This window comes from Anomaloglossus baeobatrachus, unplaced genomic scaffold (assembly GCF_048569485.1).
Source record: "Anomaloglossus baeobatrachus isolate aAnoBae1 unplaced genomic scaffold, aAnoBae1.hap1 Scaffold_572, whole genome shotgun sequence".
In the NCBI taxonomy this organism is placed as follows: Eukaryota; Metazoa; Chordata; class Amphibia; order Anura; family Aromobatidae; genus Anomaloglossus; species Anomaloglossus baeobatrachus.
The window spans coordinates 89,141-107,208 of record NW_027444934.1 but is presented as its reverse complement, the minus strand read 5'-3'; the positions used below and the strand labels follow the sequence as shown (position 1 = coordinate 107,208).

General features: G+C 47.1%; 13 non-coding genes and 1 pseudogene across 13 annotated transcripts; all 14 read right to left on the bottom strand.

Moving 5' to 3' along the window:
* Nucleotides 1-600: 600 nt before the first annotated feature.
* Nucleotides 601-791, bottom strand: LOC142284544 (U2 spliceosomal RNA). Its single transcript, XR_012746043.1, has one exon. It is a non-coding gene; the product is annotated as a U2 spliceosomal RNA (small nuclear RNA).
* A 1,117-nt stretch (nucleotides 792-1,908) lies between these two features.
* LOC142284542 (U2 spliceosomal RNA) lies at nucleotides 1,909-2,099 on the bottom strand. The gene has a single exon (XR_012746041.1). It is a non-coding gene; the product is annotated as a U2 spliceosomal RNA (small nuclear RNA).
* A 1,117-nt stretch (nucleotides 2,100-3,216) lies between these two features.
* Nucleotides 3,217-3,407, bottom strand: LOC142284541 (U2 spliceosomal RNA). Its single transcript, XR_012746040.1, has one exon. It is a non-coding gene; the product is annotated as a U2 spliceosomal RNA (small nuclear RNA).
* A 1,117-nt stretch (nucleotides 3,408-4,524) lies between these two features.
* On the bottom strand, nucleotides 4,525-4,715 carry LOC142284540 (U2 spliceosomal RNA). The gene has a single exon (XR_012746039.1). It is a non-coding gene; the product is annotated as a U2 spliceosomal RNA (small nuclear RNA).
* A 1,117-nt stretch (nucleotides 4,716-5,832) lies between these two features.
* Nucleotides 5,833-6,023, bottom strand: LOC142284539 (U2 spliceosomal RNA). The gene has a single exon (XR_012746037.1). It is a non-coding gene; the product is annotated as a U2 spliceosomal RNA (small nuclear RNA).
* A 1,117-nt stretch (nucleotides 6,024-7,140) lies between these two features.
* Nucleotides 7,141-7,331, bottom strand: LOC142284538 (U2 spliceosomal RNA). The gene has a single exon (XR_012746036.1). It is a non-coding gene; the product is annotated as a U2 spliceosomal RNA (small nuclear RNA).
* Nucleotides 7,332-8,448: 1,117 nt separating this feature from the next.
* LOC142284664 (U2 spliceosomal RNA) lies at nucleotides 8,449-8,639 on the bottom strand. Its single transcript, XR_012746150.1, has one exon. It is a non-coding gene; the product is annotated as a U2 spliceosomal RNA (small nuclear RNA).
* A 1,117-nt stretch (nucleotides 8,640-9,756) lies between these two features.
* Nucleotides 9,757-9,954, bottom strand: LOC142284614 (U2 spliceosomal RNA). The gene has a single exon (XR_012746108.1). It is a non-coding gene; the product is annotated as a U2 spliceosomal RNA (small nuclear RNA).
* A 697-nt stretch (nucleotides 9,955-10,651) lies between these two features.
* Nucleotides 10,652-10,793, bottom strand: LOC142284621 (U2 spliceosomal RNA; annotated as a pseudogene).
* A 1,117-nt stretch (nucleotides 10,794-11,910) lies between these two features.
* On the bottom strand, nucleotides 11,911-12,101 carry LOC142284663 (U2 spliceosomal RNA). The gene has a single exon (XR_012746149.1). It is a non-coding gene; the product is annotated as a U2 spliceosomal RNA (small nuclear RNA).
* A 1,117-nt stretch (nucleotides 12,102-13,218) lies between these two features.
* On the bottom strand, nucleotides 13,219-13,409 carry LOC142284662 (U2 spliceosomal RNA). The gene has a single exon (XR_012746148.1). It is a non-coding gene; the product is annotated as a U2 spliceosomal RNA (small nuclear RNA).
* A 1,117-nt stretch (nucleotides 13,410-14,526) lies between these two features.
* On the bottom strand, nucleotides 14,527-14,717 carry LOC142284660 (U2 spliceosomal RNA). The gene has a single exon (XR_012746147.1). It is a non-coding gene; the product is annotated as a U2 spliceosomal RNA (small nuclear RNA).
* A 1,117-nt stretch (nucleotides 14,718-15,834) lies between these two features.
* On the bottom strand, nucleotides 15,835-16,025 carry LOC142284659 (U2 spliceosomal RNA). The gene has a single exon (XR_012746146.1). It is a non-coding gene; the product is annotated as a U2 spliceosomal RNA (small nuclear RNA).
* Nucleotides 16,026-17,142: 1,117 nt separating this feature from the next.
* LOC142284657 (U2 spliceosomal RNA) lies at nucleotides 17,143-17,333 on the bottom strand. Its single transcript, XR_012746144.1, has one exon. It is a non-coding gene; the product is annotated as a U2 spliceosomal RNA (small nuclear RNA).
* Between the last annotated feature and the right edge of the window lie 735 nt (nucleotides 17,334-18,068).

Below are 18,068 nucleotides of genomic sequence, written 5' to 3'. Positions count from 1 at the left end.
GCAGCTTGTTTTCTAGGCAGCAGCGCTATTGTGATGTCATCGGGGGGCATTGTGACAAGCCGCCAGTGTTCCGTCTCTTCATGTTGTGCACTGTTCAAACCGAAAATACATCAACAGGCAGGCTACAGAAAAGCTTACTAACAAAGGTTAGAGAGGGGCTTTCTCAGAGGGCTTTTTACAGTTTGTCTATTCCCAATTAGCCGGTTTAGTATACTTAATGAAAGTACTAATTCTTTCATAGGCCGCCCATTCTTAGTATTTGACGTTCAGGTAACAACAGGTAACTTTATTTGGAGTGGAAGCAGAGAGATAACACCAGATGCCAATTGTAGATCCTCTCACACCTGTGGTCACTGCAGCATCTGACTCCACTTTGTCCAAAAGGGATCTATTCCATTCAATTACACATGATCTAGATTAGACTGACAACAAGATACTGCACGGGACATAGCAGAGTTGGTGAAGTTGAGTGGTGATGAGTTTGCTATTTGGATGAATAAAGCAAGTAAAAAGTGTGTTAGATAAAAATTCATTTCAATTCGCTAATCGGGCTAATATGAATCAGGTGAATCGAGTTCTGCTTTTGGAAACTGGGTTAAGAAGGGGTGCACCGTTCCTGGAGGTACTGCAATACCAGGTCAATGCGTGGAGTGGACAGAGCAAGCTCTTTTTCCATCTCCCTGTTCTAAAAATCCATTTAATATATGGTCCCCAGATAGGGGACGTATCAGATATTAAACTGATAAGAACAGATACTACACTTGATCTTAGCCAAAAGGCCGAGAAGCGATAACCAGAATTGGTTTGGGCCTCGAGTGGCACCCTGGCCTATGCCGGACACATCTTAGGGAGAGAGAGCGAGAGGGAGACAAACCCACGCCTACACAAGACATTTTGTCACCCAAGCCAACCCTTGAAAAGGCTGCTTTGCAGAGCAAAAACAAGAAGAATGGTGCGTTTTGCAGCCGCCGCCCACTGCAATGAATCTGAATAACTCCTCCTTTAGGGCGCAAGCAACTCCCCTCCCCCTTGCAGTCTTTCCAATTCACGATACAAAAAGACGGACAGGACAGGTTGCCTGACTTTCCGTCACTGCCACCCTTTGCCATCCTTACCCGTAGAAAGCCCTTTCATCATCCCCAAACCCTAATCTTTTCCCTTTCCTTCCCAGCCCCCAAACCCTGCCCTCTGTACCTTTCTCACCACCCGCTTCCCTTCTCCTGTCATCCCCCTACCACCCGGGAAAAAAAGAGATTGCCCCCTCCTTCCACTAGCCCACCCTCCCACCCAAAGAACAACTTCTTCTGCGCAGCTTGTTTTCTAGGCAGCAGCGCTATTGTGATGTCATCGGGGGGCATTGTGACAAGCCGCCAGTGTTCCGTCTCTTCATGTTGTGCACTGTTCAAACCGAAAATACATCAACAGGCAGGCTACAGAAAAGCTTACTAACAAAGGTTAGAGAGGGGCTTTCTCAGAGGGCTTTTTACAGTTTGTCTATTCCCAATTAGCCGGTTTAGTATACTTAATGAAAGTACTAATTCTTTCATAGGCCGCCCATTCTTAGTATTTGACGTTCAGGTAACAACAGGTAACTTTATTTGGAGTGGAAGCAGAGAGATAACACCAGATGCCAATTGTAGATCCTCTCACACCTGTGGTCACTGCAGCATCTGACTCCACTTTGTCCAAAAGGGATCTATTCCATTCAATTACACATGATCTAGATTAGACTGACAACAAGATACTGCACGGGACATAGCAGAGTTGGTGAAGTTGAGTGGTGATGAGTTTGCTATTTGGATGAATAAAGCAAGTAAAAAGTGTGTTAGATAAAAATTCATTTCAATTCGCTAATCGGGCTAATATGAATCAGGTGAATCGAGTTCTGCTTTTGGAAACTGGGTTAAGAAGGGGTGCACCGTTCCTGGAGGTACTGCAATACCAGGTCAATGCGTGGAGTGGACAGAGCAAGCTCTTTTTCCATCTCCCTGTTCTAAAAATCCATTTAATATATGGTCCCCAGATAGGGGACGTATCAGATATTAAACTGATAAGAACAGATACTACACTTGATCTTAGCCAAAAGGCCGAGAAGCGATAACCAGAATTGGTTTGGGCCTCGAGTGGCACCCTGGCCTATGCCGGACACATCTTAGGGAGAGAGAGCGAGAGGGAGACAAACCCACGCCTACACAAGACATTTTGTCACCCAAGCCAACCCTTGAAAAGGCTGCTTTGCAGAGCAAAAACAAGAAGAATGGTGCGTTTTGCAGCCGCCGCCCACTGCAATGAATCTGAATAACTCCTCCTTTAGGGCGCAAGCAACTCCCCTCCCCCTTGCAGTCTTTCCAATTCACGATACAAAAAGACGGACAGGACAGGTTGCCTGACTTTCCGTCACTGCCACCCTTTGCCATCCTTACCCGTAGAAAGCCCTTTCATCATCCCCAAACCCTAATCTTTTCCCTTTCCTTCCCAGCCCCCAAACCCTGCCCTCTGTACCTTTCTCACCACCCGCTTCCCTTCTCCTGTCATCCCCCTACCACCCGGGAAAAAAAGAGATTGCCCCCTCCTTCCACTAGCCCACCCTCCCACCCAAAGAACAACTTCTTCTGCGCAGCTTGTTTTCTAGGCAGCAGCGCTATTGTGATGTCATCGGGGGGCATTGTGACAAGCCGCCAGTGTTCCGTCTCTTCATGTTGTGCACTGTTCAAACCGAAAATACATCAACAGGCAGGCTACAGAAAAGCTTACTAACAAAGGTTAGAGAGGGGCTTTCTCAGAGGGCTTTTTACAGTTTGTCTATTCCCAATTAGCCGGTTTAGTATACTTAATGAAAGTACTAATTCTTTCATAGGCCGCCCATTCTTAGTATTTGACGTTCAGGTAACAACAGGTAACTTTATTTGGAGTGGAAGCAGAGAGATAACACCAGATGCCAATTGTAGATCCTCTCACACCTGTGGTCACTGCAGCATCTGACTCCACTTTGTCCAAAAGGGATCTATTCCATTCAATTACACATGATCTAGATTAGACTGACAACAAGATACTGCACGGGACATAGCAGAGTTGGTGAAGTTGAGTGGTGATGAGTTTGCTATTTGGATGAATAAAGCAAGTAAAAAGTGTGTTAGATAAAAATTCATTTCAATTCGCTAATCGGGCTAATATGAATCAGGTGAATCGAGTTCTGCTTTTGGAAACTGGGTTAAGAAGGGGTGCACCGTTCCTGGAGGTACTGCAATACCAGGTCAATGCGTGGAGTGGACAGAGCAAGCTCTTTTTCCATCTCCCTGTTCTAAAAATCCATTTAATATATGGTCCCCAGATAGGGGACGTATCAGATATTAAACTGATAAGAACAGATACTACACTTGATCTTAGCCAAAAGGCCGAGAAGCGATAACCAGAATTGGTTTGGGACTCGAGTGGCACCCTGGCCTATGCCGGACACATCTTAGGGAGAGAGAGCGAGAGGGAGACAAACCCACGCCTACACAAGACATTTTGTCACCCAAGCCAACCCTTGAAAAGGCTGCTTTGCAGAGCAAAAACAAGAAGAATGGTGCGTTTTGCAGCCGCCGCCCACTGCAATGAATCTGAATAACTCCTCCTTTAGGGCGCAAGCAACTCCCCTCCCCCTTGCAGTCTTTCCAATTCACGATACAAAAAGACGGACAGGACAGGTTGCCTGACTTTCCGTCACTGCCACCCTTTGCCATCCTTACCCGTAGAAAGCCCTTTCATCATCCCCAAACCCTAATCTTTTCCCTTTCCTTCCCAGCCCCCAAACCCTGCCCTCTGTACCTTTCTCACCACCCGCTTCCCTTCTCCTGTCATCCCCCTACCACCCGGGAAAAAAAGAGATTGCCCCCTCCTTCCACTAGCCCACCCTCCCACCCAAAGAACAACTTCTTCTGCGCAGCTTGTTTTCTAGGCAGCAGCGCTATTGTGATGTCATCGGGGGGCATTGTGACAAGCCGCCAGTGTTCCGTCTCTTCATGTTGTGCACTGTTCAAACCGAAAATACATCAACAGGCAGGCTACAGAAAAGCTTACTAACAAAGGTTAGAGAGGGGCTTTCTCAGAGGGCTTTTTACAGTTTGTCTATTCCCAATTAGCCGGTTTAGTATACTTAATGAAAGTACTAATTCTTTCATAGGCCGCCCATTCTTAGTATTTGACGTTCAGGTAACAACAGGTAACTTTATTTGGAGTGGAAGCAGAGAGATAACACCAGATGCCAATTGTAGATCCTCTCACACCTGTGGTCACTGCAGCATCTGACTCCACTTTGTCCAAAAGGGATCTATTCCATTCAATTACACATGATCTAGATTAGACTGACAACAAGATACTGCACGGGACATAGCAGAGTTGGTGAAGTTGAGTGGTGATGAGTTTGCTATTTGGATGAATAAAGCAAGTAAAAAGTGTGTTAGATAAAAATTCATTTCAATTCGCTAATCGGGCTAATATGAATCAGGTGAATCGAGTTCTGCTTTTGGAAACTGGGTTAAGAAGGGGTGCACCGTTCCTGGAGGTACTGCAATACCAGGTCAATGCGTGGAGTGGACAGAGCAAGCTCTTTTTCCATCTCCCTGTTCTAAAAATCCATTTAATATATGGTCCCCAGATAGGGGACGTATCAGATATTAAACTGATAAGAACAGATACTACACTTGATCTTAGCCAAAAGGCCGAGAAGCGATAACCAGAATTGGTTTGGGCCTCGAGTGGCACCCTGGCCTATGCCGGACACATCTTAGGGAGAGAGAGCGAGAGGGAGACAAACCCACGCCTACACAAGACATTTTGTCACCCAAGCCAACCCTTGAAAAGGCTGCTTTGCAGAGCAAAAACAAGAAGAATGGTGCGTTTTGCAGCCGCCGCCCACTGCAATGAATCTGAATAACTCCTCCTTTAGGGCGCAAGCAACTCCCCTCCCCCTTGCAGTCTTTCCAATTCACGATACAAAAAGACGGACAGGACAGGTTGCCTGACTTTCCGTCACTGCCACCCTTTGCCATCCTTACCCGTAGAAAGCCCTTTCATCATCCCCAAACCCTAATCTTTTCCCTTTCCTTCCCAGCCCCCAAACCCTGCCCTCTGTACCTTTCTCACCACCCGCTTCCCTTCTCCTGTCATCCCCCTACCACCCGGGAAAAAAAGAGATTGCCCCCTCCTTCCACTAGCCCACCCTCCCACCCAAAGAACAACTTCTTCTGCGCAGCTTGTTTTCTAGGCAGCAGCGCTATTGTGATGTCATCGGGGGGCATTGTGACAAGCCGCCAGTGTTCCGTCTCTTCATGTTGTGCACTGTTCAAACCGAAAATACATCAACAGGCAGGCTACAGAAAAGCTTACTAACAAAGGTTAGAGAGGGGCTTTCTCAGAGGGCTTTTTACAGTTTGTCTATTCCCAATTAGCCGGTTTAGTATACTTAATGAAAGTACTAATTCTTTCATAGGCCGCCCATTCTTAGTATTTGACGTTCAGGTAACAACAGGTAACTTTATTTGGAGTGGAAGCAGAGAGATAACACCAGATGCCAATTGTAGATCCTCTCACACCTGTGGTCACTGCAGCATCTGACTCCACTTTGTCCAAAAGGGATCTATTCCATTCAATTACACATGATCTAGATTAGACTGACAACAAGATACTGCACGGGACATAGCAGAGTTGGTGAAGTTGAGTGGTGATGAGTTTGCTATTTGGATGAATAAAGCAAGTAAAAAGTGTGTTAGATAAAAATTCATTTCAATTCGCTAATCGGGCTAATATGAATCAGGTGAATCGAGTTCTGCTTTTGGAAACTGGGTTAAGAAGGGGTGCACCGTTCCTGGAGGTACTGCAATACCAGGTCAATGCGTGGAGTGGACAGAGCAAGCTCTTTTTCCATCTCCCTGTTCTAAAAATCCATTTAATATATGGTCCCCAGATAGGGGACGTATCAGATATTAAACTGATAAGAACAGATACTACACTTGATCTTAGCCAAAAGGCCGAGAAGCGATAACCAGAATTGGTTTGGGCCTCGAGTGGCACCCTGGCCTATGCCGGACACATCTTAGGGAGAGAGAGCGAGAGGGAGACAAACCCACGCCTACACAAGACATTTTGTCACCCAAGCCAACCCTTGAAAAGGCTGCTTTGCAGAGCAAAAACAAGAAGAATGGTGCGTTTTGCAGCCGCCGCCCACTGCAATGAATCTGAATAACTCCTCCTTTAGGGCGCAAGCAACTCCCCTCCCCCTTGCAGTCTTTCCAATTCACGATACAAAAAGACGGACAGGACAGGTTGCCTGACTTTCCGTCACTGCCACCCTTTGCCATCCTTACCCGTAGAAAGCCCTTTCATCATCCCCAAACCCTAATCTTTTCCCTTTCCTTCCCAGCCCCCAAACCCTGCCCTCTGTACCTTTCTCACCACCCGCTTCCCTTCTCCTGTCATCCCCCTACCACCCGGGAAAAAAAGAGATTGCCCCCTCCTTCCACTAGCCCACCCTCCCACCCAAAGAACAACTTCTTCTGCGCAGCTTGTTTTCTAGGCAGCAGCGCTATTGTGATGTCATCGGGGGGCATTGTGACAAGCCGCCAGTGTTCCGTCTCTTCATGTTGTGCACTGTTCAAACCGAAAATACATCAACAGGCAGGCTACAGAAAAGCTTACTAACAAAGGTTAGAGAGGGGCTTTCTCAGAGGGCTTTTTACAGTTTGTCTATTCCCAATTAGCCGGTTTAGTATACTTAATGAAAGTACTAATTCTTTCATAGGCCGCCCATTCTTAGTATTTGACGTTCAGGTAACAACAGGTAACTTTATTTGGAGTGGAAGCAGAGAGATAACACCAGATGCCAATTGTAGATCCTCTCACACCTGTGGTCACTGCAGCATCTGACTCCACTTTGTCCAAAAGGGATCTATTCCATTCAATTACACATGATCTAGATTAGACTGACAACAAGATACTGCACGGGACATAGCAGAGTTGGTGAAGTTGAGTGGTGATGAGTTTGCTATTTGGATGAATAAAGCAAGTAAAAAGTGTGTTAGATAAAAATTCATTTCAATTCGCTAATCGGGCTAATATGAATCAGGTGAATCGAGTTCTGCTTTTGGAAACTGGGTTAAGAAGGGGTGCACCGTTCCTGGAGGTACTGCAATACCAGGTCAATGCGTGGAGTGGACAGAGCAAGCTCTTTTTCCATCTCCCTGTTCTAAAAATCCATTTAATATATGGTCCCCAGATAGGGGACGTATCAGATATTAAACTGATAAGAACAGATACTACACTTGATCTTAGCCAAAAGGCCGAGAAGCGATAACCAGAATTGGTTTGGGCCTCGAGTGGCACCCTGGCCTATGCCGGACACATCTTAGGGAGAGAGAGCGAGAGGGAGACAAACCCACGCCTACACAAGACATTTTGTCACCCAAGCCAACCCTTGAAAAGGCTGCTTTGCAGAGCAAAAACAAGAAGAATGGTGCGTTTTGCAGCCGCCGCCCACTGCAATGAATCTGAATAACTCCTCCTTTAGGGCGCAAGCAACTCCCCTCCCCCTTGCAGTCTTTCCAATTCACGATACAAAAAGACGGACAGGACAGGTTGCCTGACTTTCCGTCACTGCCACCCTTTGCCATCCTTACCCGTAGAAAGCCCTTTCATCATCCCCAAACCCTAATCTTTTCCCTTTCCTTCCCAGCCCCCAAACCCTGCCCTCTGTACCTTTCTCACCACCCGCTTCCCTTCTCCTGTCATCCCCCTACCACCCGGGAAAAAAAGAGATTGCCCCCTCCTTCCACTAGCCCACCCTCCCACCCAAAGAACAACTTCTTCTGCGCAGCTTGTTTTCTAGGCAGCAGCGCTATTGTGATGTCATCGGGGGGCATTGTGACAAGCCGCCAGTGTTCCGTCTCTTCATGTTGTGCACTGTTCAAACCGAAAATACATCAACAGGCAGGCTACAGAAAAGCTTACTAACAAAGGTTAGAGAGGGGCTTTCTCAGAGGGCTTTTTACAGTTTGTCTATTCCCAATTAGCCGGTTTAGTATACTTAATGAAAGTACTAATTCTTTCATAGGCCGCCCATTCTTAGTATTTGACGTTCAGGTAACAACAGGTAACTTTATTTGGAGTGGAAGCAGAGAGATAACACCAGATGCCAATTGTAGATCCTCTCACACCTGTGGTCACTGCAGCATCTGACTCCACTTTGTCCAAAAGGGATCTATTCCATTCAATTACACATGATCTAGATTAGACTGACAACAAGATACTGCACGGGACATAGCAGAGTTGGTGAAGTTGAGTGGTGATGAGTTTGCTATTTGGATGAATAAAGCAAGTAAAAAGTGTGTTAGATAAAAATTCATTTCAATTCGCTAATCGGGCTAATATGAATCAGGTGAATCGAGTTCTGCTTTTGGAAACTGGGTTAAGAAGGGGTGCACCGTTCCTGGAGGTACTGCAATACCAGGTCAATGCGTGGAGTGGACAGAGCAAGCTCTTTTTCCATCTCCCTGTTCTAAAAATCCATTTAATATATGGTCCCCAGATAGGGGACGTATCAGATATTAAACTGATAAGAACAGATACTACACTTGATCTTAGCCAAAAGGCCGAGAAGCGATAACCAGAATTGGTTTGGGCCTCGAGTGGCACCCTGGCCTATGCCGGACACATCTTAGGGAGAGAGAGCGAGAGGGAGACAAACCCACGCCTACACAAGACATTTTGTCACCCAAGCCAACCCTTGAAAAGGCTGCTTTGCAGAGCAAAAACAAGAAGAATGGTGCGTTTTGCAGCCGCCGCCCACTGCAATGAATCTGAATAACTCCTCCTTTAGGGCGCAAGCAACTCCCCTCCCCCTTGCAGTCTTTCCAATTCACGATACAAAAAGACGGACAGGACAGGTTACCTGACTTTCCGTCACTGCCACCCTTTGCCATCCTTACCCGTAGAAAGCCCTTTCATCATCCCCAAACCCTAATCTTTTCCCTTTCCTTCCCAGCCCCCAAACCCTGCCCTCTGTACCTTTCTCACCACCCGCTTCCCTTCTCCTGTCATCCCCCTACCACCCGGGAAAAAAAGAGATTGCCCCCTCCTTCCACTAGCCCACCCTCCCACCCAAAGAACAACTTCTTCTGCGCAGCTTGTTTTCTAGGCAGCAGCGCTATTGTGATGTCATCGGGGGGCATTGTGACAAGCCGCCAGTGTTCCGTCTCTTCATGTTGTGCACTGTTCAAACCGAAAATACATCAACAGGCAGGCTACAGAAAAGCTTACTAACAAAGGTTAGAGAGGGGCTTTCTCAGAGGGCTTTTTACAGTTTGTCTATTCCCAATTAGCCGGTTTAGTATACTTAATGAAAGTACTAATTCTTTCATAGGCCGCCCATTCTTAGTATTTGACGTTCAGGTAACAACAGGTAACTTTATTTGGAGTGGAAGCAGAGAGATAACACCAGATGCCAATTGTAGATCCTCTCACACCTGTGGTCACTGCAGCATCTGACTCCACTTTGTCCAAAAGGGATCTATTCCATTCAATTACACATGATCTAGATTAGACTGACAACAAGATACTGCACGGGACATAGCAGAGTTGGTGAAGTTGAGTGGTGATGAGTTTGCTATTTGGATGAATAAAGCAAGTAAAAAGTGTGTTAGATAAAAATTCATTTCAATTCGCTAATCGGGCTAATATGAATCAGGTGAATCGAGTTCTGCTTTTGGAAACTGGGTTAAGAAGGGGTGCACCGTTCCTGGAGGTACTGCAATACCAGGTCAATGCGTGGAGTGGACAGAGCAAGCTCTTTTTCCATCTCCCTGTTCTAAAAATCCATTTAATATATGGTCCCCAGATAGGGGACGTATCAGATATTAAACTGATAAGAACAGATTTTTTTTATTTAATGAAGCTTTCCAAAGCACCGCAAAAATGCATGACCGAAGTCACACCAAAAACAGTGCAAAGGCTAGGATTCGTGTGGACCCCTCCGTGAGAAGAGGATCCCCAAAAATCAACCCCGTCCCTCCGAGCCAGAAGGCCACAGCGAGGGTCAGGGATCTTCGGTGCTCCCCCAAGCCGAAGCCTGGTTGAGCCTTGTTGTTGCTCCCAGCGTCCACCGAGGCATCTTACCCAAGTGGAGTAGGGAGCTACTAGTCGTTGGTTTCGCAGCCGAGACTGCCCGGACCGTCAACCGGTGTTGGTTTCTCAGCACAAGGCTGACCGGACCTCCAACCGGGTGTTGGTTTCTCAGCCCAAGGCTGACCGGACCTCCAACCGGGTGTTGGTTTCTCAGCCCAAGGCTAACCGGACCTCCAACCGGGTGTTGGTTTCTCAGCCAAAGCTGCCCCGGACCTCCAACCGGGTGTTGGTTTCTCAGCCCAAAGCTGACCGGACCTCCGACCGGGATTATAAAAATTTCCCTTCTTAGCCAGAAGGCCGGGATAGGGCAATATGCTTGGAAAGTATGAATAGGCAAGGCGCGGCGTGCGACAGAGTCTGAGGCTTACCAGGGTCCCAACCTAGCAAGTTCAGACTCCCTCCAGGGTGTCCATTCCTGGGGCACATTGCACCATAACCCCCACACTTACTCAGTCTAATAGCCTCGATCCTGGTAGGGCCATGGTTTCCTCTAGATGGATATACTATCCTCCCAAAGTACTAACAAGCGCAACCTTCCAGTGTGCATTGCATCATTGTACTAAGGTGGCCGGAGCCTTAAACCACCTTTTCGAACGATACTACACTTGATCTTAGCCAAAAGGCCGAGAAGCGATAACCAGAATTGGTTTGGGCCTCGAGTGGCACCCTGGCCTATGCCGGACACATCTTAGGGAGAGAGAGCGAGAGGGAGACAAACCCACGCCTACACAAGACATTTTGTCACCCAAGCCAACCCTTGAAAAGGCTGCTTTGCAGAGCAAAAACAAGAAGAATGGTGCGTTTTGCAGCCGCCGCCCACTGCAATGAATCTGAATAACTCCTCCTTTAGGGCGCAAGCAACTCCCCTCCCCCTTGCAGTCTTTCCAATTCACGATACAAAAAGACGGACAGGACAGGTTGCCTGACTTTCCGTCACTGCCACCCTTTGCCATCCTTACCCGTAGAAAGCCCTTTCATCATCCCCAAACCCTAATCTTTTCCCTTTCCTTCCCAGCCCCCAAACCCTGCCCTCTGTACCTTTCTCACCACCCGCTTCCCTTCTCCTGTCATCCCCCTACCACCCGGGAAAAAAAGAGATTGCCCCCTCCTTCCACTAGCCCACCCTCCCACCCAAAGAACAACTTCTTCTGCGCAGCTTGTTTTCTAGGCAGCAGCGCTATTGTGATGTCATCGGGGGGCATTGTGACAAGCCGCCAGTGTTCCGTCTCTTCATGTTGTGCACTGTTCAAACCGAAAATACATCAACAGGCAGGCTACAGAAAAGCTTACTAACAAAGGTTAGAGAGGGGCTTTCTCAGAGGGCTTTTTACAGTTTGTCTATTCCCAATTAGCCGGTTTAGTATACTTAATGAAAGTACTAATTCTTTCATAGGCCGCCCATTCTTAGTATTTGACGTTCAGGTAACAACAGGTAACTTTATTTGGAGTGGAAGCAGAGAGATAACACCAGATGCCAATTGTAGATCCTCTCACACCTGTGGTCACTGCAGCATCTGACTCCACTTTGTCCAAAAGGGATCTATTCCATTCAATTACACATGATCTAGATTAGACTGACAACAAGATACTGCACGGGACATAGCAGAGTTGGTGAAGTTGAGGGGTGATGAGTTTGCTATTTGGATGAATAAAGCAAGTAAAAAGTGTGTTAGATAAAAATTCATTTCAATTCGCTAATCGGGCTAATATGAATCAGGTGAATCGAGTTCTGCTTTTGGAAACTGGGTTAAGAAGGGGTGCACCGTTCCTGGAGGTACTGCAATACCAGGTCAATGCGTGGAGTGGACAGAGCAAGCTCTTTTTCCATCTCCCTGTTCTAAAAATCCATTTAATATATGGTCCCCAGATAGGGGACGTATCAGATATTAAACTGATAAGAACAGATACTACACTTGATCTTAGCCAAAAGGCCGAGAAGCGATAACCAGAATTGGTTTGGGCCTCGAGTGGCACCCTGGCCTATGCCGGACACATCTTAGGGAGAGAGAGCGAGAGGGAGACAAACCCACGCCTACACAAGACATTTTGTCACCCAAGCCAACCCTTGAAAAGGCTGCTTTGCAGAGCAAAAACAAGAAGAATGGTGCGTTTTGCAGCCGCCGCCCACTGCAATGAATCTGAATAACTCCTCCTTTAGGGCGCAAGCAACTCCCCTCCCCCTTGCAGTCTTTCCAATTCACGATACAAAAAGACGGACAGGACAGGTTGCCTGACTTTCCGTCACTGCCACCCTTTGCCATCCTTACCCGTAGAAAGCCCTTTCATCATCCCCAAACCCTAATCTTTTCCCTTTCCTTCCCAGCCCCCAAACCCTGCCCTCTGTACCTTTCTCACCACCCGCTTCCCTTCTCCTGTCATCCCCCTACCACCCGGGAAAAAAAGAGATTGCCCCCTCCTTCCACTAGCCCACCCTCCCACCCAAAGAACAACTTCTTCTGCGCAGCTTGTTTTCTAGGCAGCAGCGCTATTGTGATGTCATCGGGGGGCATTGTGACAAGCCGCCAGTGTTCCGTCTCTTCATGTTGTGCACTGTTCAAACCGAAAATACATCAACAGGCAGGCTACAGAAAAGCTTACTAACAAAGGTTAGAGAGGGGCTTTCTCAGAGGGCTTTTTACAGTTTGTCTATTCCCAATTAGCCGGTTTAGTATACTTAATGAAAGTACTAATTCTTTCATAGGCCGCCCATTCTTAGTATTTGACGTTCAGGTAACAACAGGTAACTTTATTTGGAGTGGAAGCAGAGAGATAACACCAGATGCCAATTGTAGATCCTCTCACACCTGTGGTCACTGCAGCATCTGACTCCACTTTGTCCAAAAGGGATCTATTCCATTCAATTACACATGATCTAGATTAGACTGACAACAAGATACTGCACGGGACATAGCAGAGTTGGTGAAGTTGAGTGGTGATGAGTTTGCTATTTGGATGAATAAAGCAAGTAAAAAGTGTGTTAGATAAAAATTCATTTCAATTCGCTAATCGGGCTAATATGAATCAGGTGAATCGAGTTCTGCTTTTGGAAACTGGGTTAAGAAGGGGTGCACCGTTCCTGGAGGTACTGCAATACCAGGTCAATGCGTGGAGTGGACAGAGCAAGCTCTTTTTCCATCTCCCTGTTCTAAAAATCCATTTAATATATGGTCCCCAGATAGGGGACGTATCAGATATTAAACTGATAAGAACAGATACTACACTTGATCTTAGCCAAAAGGCCGAGAAGCGATAACCAGAATTGGTTTGGGCCTCGAGTGGCACCCTGGCCTATGCCGGACACATCTTAGGGAGAGAGAGCGAGAGGGAGACAAACCCACGCCTACACAAGACATTTTGTCACCCAAGCCAACCCTTGAAAAGGCTGCTTTGCAGAGCAAAAACAAGAAGAATGGTGCGTTTTGCAGCCGCCGCCCACTGCAATGAATCTGAATAACTCCTCCTTTAGGGCGCAAGCAACTCCCCTCCCCCTTGCAGTCTTTCCAATTCACGATACAAAAAGACGGACAGGACAGGTTGCCTGACTTTCCGTCACTGCCACCCTTTGCCATCCTTACCCGTAGAAAGCCCTTTCATCATCCCCAAACCCTAATCTTTTCCCTTTCCTTCCCAGCCCCCAAACCCTGCCCTCTGTACCTTTCTCACCACCCGCTTCCCTTCTCCTGTCATCCCCCTACCACCCGGGAAAAAAAGAGATTGCCCCCTCCTTCCACTAGCCCACCCTCCCACCCAAAGAACAACTTCTTCTGCGCAGCTTGTTTTCTAGGCAGCAGCGCTATTGTGATGTCATCGGGGGGCATTGTGACAAGCCGCCAGTGTTCCGTCTCTTCATGTTGTGCACTGTTCAAACCGAAAATACATCAACAGGCAGGCTACAGAAAAGCTTACTAACAAAGGTTAGAGAGGGGCTTTCTCAGAGGGCTTTTTACAGTTTGTCTATTCCCAATTAGCCGGTTTAGTATACTTAATGAAAGTACTAATTCTTTCATAGGCCGCCCATTCTTAGTATTTGACGTTCAGGTAACAACAGGTAACTTTATTTGGAGTGGAAGCAGAGAGATAACACCAGATGCCAATTGTAGATCCTCTCACACCTGTGGTCACTGCAGCATCTGACTCCACTTTGTCCAAAAGGGATCTATTCCATTCAATTACACATGATCTAGATTAGACTGACAACAAGATACTGCACGGGACATAGCAGAGTTGGTGAAGTTGAGTGGTGATGAGTTTGCTATTTGGATGAATAAAGCAAGTAAAAAGTGTGTTAGATAAAAATTCATTTCAATTCGCTAATCGGGCTAATATGAATCAGGTGAATCGAGTTCTGCTTTTGGAAACTGGGTTAAGAAGGGGTGCACCGTTCCTGGAGGTACTGCAATACCAGGTCAATGCGTGGAGTGGACAGAGCAAGCTCTTTTTCCATCTCCCTGTTCTAAAAATCCATTTAATATATGGTCCCCAGATAGGGGACGTATCAGATATTAAACTGATAAGAACAGATACTACACTTGATCTTAGCCAAAAGGCCGAGAAGCGATAACCAGAATTGGTTTGGGCCTCGAGTGGCACCCTGGCCTATGCCGGACACATCTTAGGGAGAGAGAGCGAGAGGGAGACAAACCCACGCCTACACAAGACATTTTGTCACCCAAGCCAACCCTTGAAAAGGCTGCTTTGCAGAGCAAAAACAAGAAGAATGGTGCGTTTTGCAGCCGCCGCCCACTGCAATGAATCTGAATAACTCCTCCTTTAGGGCGCAAGCAACTCCCCTCCCCCTTGCAGTCTTTCCAATTCACGATACAAAAAGACGGACAGGACAGGTTGCCTGACTTTCCGTCACTGCCACCCTTTGCCATCCTTACCCGTAGAAAGCCCTTTCATCATCCCCAAACCCTAATCTTTTCCCTTTCCTTCCCAGCCCCCAAACCCTGCCCTCTGTACCTTTCTCACCACCCGCTTCCCTTCTCCTGTCATCCCCCTACCACCCGGGAAAAAAAGAGATTGCCCCCTCCTTCCACTAGCCCACCCTCCCACCCAAAGAACAACTTCTTCTGCGCAGCTTGTTTTCTAGGCAGCAGCGCTATTGTGATGTCATCGGGGGGCATTGTGACAAGCCGCCAGTGTTCCGTCTCTTCATGTTGTGCACTGTTCAAACCGAAAATACATCAACAGGCAGGCTACAGAAAAGCTTACTAACAAAGGTTAGAGAGGGGCTTTCTCAGAGGGCTTTTTACAGTTTGTCTATTCCCAATTAGCCGGTTTAGTATACTTAATGAAAGTACTAATTCTTTCATAGGCCGCCCATTCTTAGTATTTGACGTTCAGGTAACAACAGGTAACTTTATTTGGAGTGGAAGCAGAGAGATAACACCAGATGCCAATTGTAGATCCTCTCACACCTGTGGTCACTGCAGCATCTGACTCCACTTTGTCCAAAAGGGATCTATTCCATTCAATTACACATGATCTAGATTAGACTGACAACAAGATACTGCACGGGACATAGCAGAGTTGGTGAAGTTGAGTGGTGATGAGTTTGCTATTTGGATGAATAAAGCAAGTAAAAAGTGTGTTAGATAAAAATTCATTTCAATTCGCTAATCGGGCTAATATGAATCAGGTGAATCGAGTTCTGCTTTTGGAAACTGGGTTAAGAAGGGGTGCACCGTTCCTGGAGGTACTGCAATACCAGGTCAATGCGTGGAGTGGACAGAGCAAGCTCTTTTTCCATCTCCCTGTTCTAAAAATCCATTTAATATATGGTCCCCAGATAGGGGACGTATCAGATATTAAACTGATAAGAACAGATACTACACTTGATCTTAGCCAAAAGGCCGAGAAGCGATAACCAGAATTGGTTTGGGCCTCGAGTGGCACCCTGGCCTATGCCGGACACATCTTAGGGAGAGAGAGCGAGAGGGAGACAAACCCACGCCTACACAAGACATTTTGTCACCCAAGCCAACCCTTGAAAAGGCTGCTTTGCAGAGCAAAAACAAGAAGAATGGTGCGTTTTGCAGCCGCCGCCCACTGCAATGAATCTGAATAACTCCTCCTTTAGGGCGCAAGCAACTCCCCTCCCCCTTGCAGTCTTTCCAATTCACGATACAAAAAGACGGACAGGACAGGTTGCCTGACTTTCCGTCACTGCCACCCTTTGCCATCCTTACCCGTAGAAAGCCCTTTCATCATCCCCAAACCCTAATCTTTTCCCTTTCCTTCCCAGCCCCCAAACCCTGCCCTCTGTACCTTTCTCACCACCCGCTTCCCTTCTCCTGTCATCCCCCTACCACCCGGGAAAAAAAGAGATTGCCCCCTCCTTCCACTAGCCCACCCTCCCACCCAAAGAACAACTTCTTCTGCGCAGCTTGTTTTCTAGGCAGCAGCGCTATTGTGATGTCATCGGGGGGCATTGTGACAAGCCGCCAGTGTTCCGTCTCTTCATGTTGTGCACTGTTCAAACCGAAAATACATCAACAGGCAGGCTACAGAAAAGCTTACTAACAAAGGTTAGAGAGGGGCTTTCTCAGAGGGCTTTTTACAGTTTGTCTATTCCCAATTAGCCGGTTTAGTATACTTAATGAAAGTACTAATTCTTTCATAGGCCGCCCATTCTTAGTATTTGACGTTCAGGTAACAACAGGTAACTTTATTTGGAGTGGAAGCAGAGAGATAACACCAGATGCCAATTGTAGATCCTCTCACACCTGTGGTCACTGCAGCATCTGACTCCACTTTGTCCAAAAGGGATCTATTCCATTCAATTACACATGATCTAGATTAGACTGACAACAAGATACTGCACGGGACATAGCAGAGTTGGTGAAGTTGAGTGGTGATGAGTTTGCTATTTGGATGAATAAAGCAAGTAAAAAGTGTGTTAGATAAAAATTCATTTCAATTCGCTAATCGGGCTAATATGAATCAGGTGAATCGAGTTCTGCTTTTGGAAACTGGGTTAAGAAGGGGTGCACCGTTCCTGGAGGTACTGCAATACCAGGTCAATGCGTGGAGTGGACAGAGCAAGCTCTTTTTCCATCTCCCTGTTCTAAAAATCCATTTAATATATGGTCCCCAGATAGGGGACGTATCAGATATTAAACTGATAAGAACAGATACTACACTTGATCTTAGCCAAAAGGCCGAGAAGCGATAACCAGAATTGGTTTGGGCCTCGAGTGGCACCCTGGCCTATGCCGGACACATCTTAGGGAGAGAGAGCGAGAGGGAGACAAACCCACGCCTACACAAGACATTTTGTCACCCAAGCCAACCCTTGAAAAGGCTGCTTTGCAGAGCAAAAACAAGAAGAATGGTGCGTTTTGCAGCCGCCGCCCACTGCAATGAATCTGAATAACTCCTCCTTTAGGGCGCAAGCAACTCCCCTCCCCCTTGCAGTCTTTCCAATTCACGATACAAAAAGACGGACAGGACAGGTTGCCTGACTTTCCGTCACTGCCACCCTTTGCCATCCTTACCCGTAGAAAGCCCTTTCATCATCCCCAAACCCTAATCTTTTCCCTTTCCTTCCCAGCCCCCAAACCCTGCCCTCTGTACCTTTCTCACCACCCGCTTCCCTTCTCCTGTCATCCCCCTACCACCCGGGAAAAAAAGAGATTGCCCCCTCCTTCCACTAGCCCACCCTCCCACCCAAAGAACAACTTCTTCTGCGCAGCTTGTTTTCTAGGCAGCAGCGCTATTGTGATGTCATCGGGGGGCATTGTGACAAGCCGCCAGTGTTCCGTCTCTTCATGTTGTGCACTGTTCAAACCGAAAATACATCAACAGGCAGGCTACAGAAAAGCTTACTAACAAAGGTTAGAGAGGGGCTTTCTCAGAGGGCTTTTTACAGTTTGTCTATTCCCAATTAGCCGGTTTAGTATACTTAA